Source organism: Ahaetulla prasina, chromosome 3, assembly GCF_028640845.1.
Source record: "Ahaetulla prasina isolate Xishuangbanna chromosome 3, ASM2864084v1, whole genome shotgun sequence".
NCBI lineage: Eukaryota > Metazoa > Chordata > Lepidosauria > Squamata > Colubridae > Ahaetulla > Ahaetulla prasina.
This window is the reverse complement of record NC_080541.1, coordinates 83,230,584-83,235,304: the sequence shown is the minus strand read 5'-3', so window position 1 is coordinate 83,235,304 and position 4,721 is coordinate 83,230,584.

The window sequence follows — 4,721 nt, the reverse complement described above, 5'->3', positions numbered from 1 at the left end:
ACTGTTCGTTCCTCTCAGCTCCTCCTCCAGGCCATCCGGCCTTGGATTACTTGCAGAGTCGTTCCTGCTTTCCTTCGGAGGGACCGGTTGGTGTCGCTGGAACTCAGATAAGTCCTGCGGTTTGCTCGGTGTTGTTTTGTACCCGTCTGGTGTAGTTCGGGTTTAACCGGTCTAACGGGCATCTAAGCTTTCTCCCCATCAGTAGCTCTGCTGGGCTACGGCCAGTCGCCACACAAGGGGTTCTGTGTTGTACCGCTAAGAAGGTGTCAATTTTTAATTGCCAATCCCCGGGTCTGATTCTGGACAATGCCTCTTTTGCGCTCCGGACGAAACGCTCTGCAAGGCCGTTCGTCGCAGGGTGGAAAGGCGCCGAGAGGACATGTCGGATGCCCTCCTCCGCCAAGTACCCCTCAAAAAGGGTCGCCGTGAACTGTGGCCCGTTGTCTGAAACGAGTGTGTCTGGTAACCCGTGTATTACAAAAAGGTGCCGCAGGACTGAAATTACAGCCTCTGCGGTCATGGATTTCATTAGAATGATTTCCAGCCATTTGGAAAATGCGTCTACCACCACTAAGAATGTTTGGCCGTGGAAGGGCGGCAAAATCGATATGGATTCGGGACCATGGGCCCTGGGGTTTCTCCCACTCTCGGATTGGGGCCGTTGGTGGTAGTGGTCTGGATTCCTGGCATGCTTGGCATTTCCCAACCCTATCGCTAATCTCCATGTCCATCAAGGGCCACCACACATAGCTCCTGGCTAAACCCTTCATTCTCACGATCCCAGGATGGCCTTCGTGCAGAAGTTCCAGAACTTTTTCCGCAATTTCTCTGGGACTACCACCCTATCCCCCCAGAGCAAACACCCTCCTTGCACCGACAATTCCCCGCACTTTTTTACAAATTCCCTAAAACGCTCACCCGGCGCAGCGGGCCATCCTCTTTGCACCCAACCCATTACAGTCCTTAATGTAATGTCCTTGTAAGAAGCCCGAGCCACCTCCTTGGAAGTGACCGGACCAGAGTCCAAAGAGTCAATTAACAAGACGGGTGTGCCCGGAGTGGGGTCTTCGATAGTCGCTGGTAAAGGGCATCTGCTCAAAGCGTCTGCATGCCCTAACTCCTTTCCTGGCCGATGTAGCAGTTTGTACGAATATGCAGCCAGAAAGATAGTCCATCGGGTCAATCTGGGCGAAAGTGCCACGGGCGTTGGGCGGTCGCCCGCCAGCAACCCTAGCAAGGGTCTATGGTCTGTGACGATTTCGAAGTCGCGACCGAAAACATATTCATGAAACTTCTTTACCCCGGAAACTATGGCCAAGGCTTCCCTATCCAACTGACTATAGTTCCTTTCAGCTGAGGACATTGTTCGGGAATAAAACGCTATAGGGGCTTCTGTGCCATTTGGCAGCCTGTGGCTGAGCACAGCCCCCACCCCGTAGGGGGATGCATCACAAACTAGCACCAATGGTAGTGTGCTATTGTATTGTATCAATAGGCTATCGCTAGATAGGAGGTTTTTTATTGCTTCGAATGCTCTAGCTTCCGCCTTTCCCCAAGACCATGCAGCATTTTTTCCCAGTAATTTGTGTAGCGGCTCGGCTATGGTAGCCTTGTTTTTTTAAAAAAACCGCGTAAAAATTTACCAGACCCAAAAACGCCTGCAACTCTGTTTTGTTTTGGGGTGCTGGGGCCTTCTGATTGCCTAACCTTGCTCTCAGTGGGGTGGATCCTCCTGTCTATCCAGTAGCCCAGGAATTCTCGGATCCTACCCCGATCTGGCACTTGTTTAATTTGACTTTTAAACCGGCGGACGGAAAATACTTAAAACTTTTCTCAGTCGCACCCAAGTTCTTCCATATTGTCGGCGGATACCAGTACGTCATCAAAATGCAGTACCACCCCGGGAGCCCCTGCAGAAGCCGCTCCATTAAATTTTGAAATAATCCTGGTGCCACACTGACCCCAAATTGTAACCTGGTGCATTTGAAAGCACCCTGTGCGTTACGATTGTTTGAGCTTGGCCGTGCTGCTATCTACGGGTAACTGCTGATAGGCTTGGGCCAAATCTAGTTTAGCAAAACCTGCCCTGCCCTAACGAGTGTAGCAAGTGTTGTACCACAGGGACGGGGTAAGCGCTTTTTTGCAAAGCTTTGTTAAGCGTCGCCTTGTAATCGGCGCAAATCCTGACTGACCCGTCTGGTTTCACTGGGGTGACTATTGGCGTCTCCCACTTCGCATGATCGACTGGCACTAGTATCCCCTGGCTTACTAGTTTGTCCAGTTCCCGGTCAATCTTGGGCTTCAGGGCGAAAGGAACCCTCCTAGCCTTTAAACGGATAGGGGCAACGAGGTCTAGATTGAAGGAGATAGGGGTCCCCTTGTACTTGCCCAGGCAGTCTTTGAAAACGTCCTCGAACTCCTTCATGAGTTCGTCCTTGAGGTCGACTTCATTTCGGAAGACTCCGGTCACTCCCATGCCCAATGCCCGGAACCAGTCTAGTCCCAACAAACTCGGCAGGGTCCCATCGACGATGGTTATGGGCAGAGTTTTTTCAAACTTTCCATACTTGACGTGGACGGTCGTTGCCCCTCGAACAGGGATCCTGTTCCCTTGATAGTCCTGCACTCGTAGCTTCTGTGGCCGCAGTTTGCGTTTCGCGATAGCCGGCAAGTTTTTTTCTAAGTTGCTCCAGGACATGATCGTAATTGAAGATCCAGTGTCCACTTCCATTCGGCACGGCACTCCTTCGATGAGTGTTTTAACAAAGATTTTTTTTTCTAGGCGTGTTGATGCCTGGCCCACTCTCACGGCTGTCTGATTCAACTTCGCGCCTTTTTTTCCTTGACCAATCCCGGGCCGTTTCACAGTTCCCGCGCTTTGATTGGTCGTTTTGAATTTTTGGCGGGAAGGTTGGGGCGCTCGGCAGGCTTTCGCGATGTGCCCTTTTTTTTCACAACGCCGACACGTGGCATCCCTAAATTTGCAATGTTGCCGTTGGTGTTGGCCCCCGCAACTTGCGCATTCGCCCCGGTCTTCCCTCTCCGGCCTCCCGGTGTGGAAGACTTCTTCCTCTTCCTCCTCTTCCGACTCGGCCTGGACTTCCTCGTTGTGGACCGGGGTTGTTTTCGCTGCCGCCCCTGGCGCGACCGGCTTTTGTAGTGTTTCTGCCGCTTGGGTAGACATCTCGTGAGCCCTTGCCTCGTCCAGGGCGATTGCGAGCGTTAGGTTGCTTCTGGACAGCAGCCGCCGTCGCAAACGGATGTCCCTGACCCCGCAAATTAGTTGGTCGAGCAACGCGTCTTCCAAGTCTCGGTACTCACAATGGTTCGCGGCTTTCCTCAGTGCTGCCATGTACACACTGATGGACTCGCCCTCTTGCTGCATGCGCTGCCTTAATTCGAACCGTTGAACGAACTTGGAAGGCGTTGGTGCATAGTGGGCTTTCAAAACGGTCTGCAGAGTTTGCCACGGTACCGCCTGTACCGGCGTTGGCTCAGAAAGCGATTCCGCGGTGTCGAAAACCTCGGGACCGCAGTGACTCAGGAAGTACGCCCGTTTCCTGTTGTCCGAGACTCCTTGGAGCTCGTTGGCTTCGAGGAAACACTCGAAGCGAGCCATGTATGACCCCCATTTTTCTTTGGCTGGGTCGAATGGCGCTGGCGGTGTATAGCTGGACATCGTTGCTAACCGCCCTTATTTTGCTGGGTTCGTTCCTGGTGCTCTTTTGCCTCGAGATCCCACCTTCGTCGCCAGTGTTAGATTCGGGCAATAACTAGGCAGGAGACCAGATGAGTAACAACAGCTCTTTACTATATGGTGAACCCAGCAACCGCAAACGGTAAAAACCCCTCCTTATATACAGTTCAGCTGGAGGCTATCAGCCAATTAGCAACGTGCTATTTCCCGCTCTATTTTCCCTCCAAAACCCTTAAAGATACATTACAAGGGGGATGGGTGCTAACTTCCTGCACTGTTATCCAATTGTGGAGGGGTCCTGAAATGCCATAGGATTTTAGTTTTAGAAGTTTATCACGTACTACTGAGTCAATCTATGTAGACTGCATCTATTGCTTTGCCCTGATCAAGATTTGTAGTCCATATGTTTTTACAGTGAAGAAGTTGTAAGTTAATTTTTTTCTGAAACCAAATTGTTTATTAGAGTAGGTTGTTTGTTTCTAGGTGGAGGGTAATGGATTGGTTGATGATAGATTCCATTACTTTGCAGGTGATGCAGCATAGAGAGATTGGTCTGTAATTTTCAACTAGGCTGGGGTCTCCTTTTTTGAAGACAGGGCGGACACGACTTCGCAACTAACAAGACGATGACGAGAGCCACTTTTCTGAAATGGTATAGGGTCTCCTACTTGAGCAAGGGGCTGGACTAGAAGACCTCTAAGGCTCCGTCCTGATTCCTACTCCTATTCCTTCCCATCCCTATTCTATTCTACCATATCTGGGGCAAGAACATTCATAATTATATGCGAAATAGAAAAATGCTCATTCTTCTCAAGGTATTTTGTTGCATCGGACATGCCGCGCTTTACTCAGCTCAACAAAGAGCCGGAAGGAGAATCACCCATCTACCCTTAGTCGTCCGAGGATCTCCGATTCCTCGGAAATTATCGTCCTTCTCCAGGCTCGCGATGTTTACCTCATTTCCGGTTTGCTGAAGCAACCAGCCAGTTTTTCCGCCTTCGCCTTGCTGTCGCCTAGGGCTTTT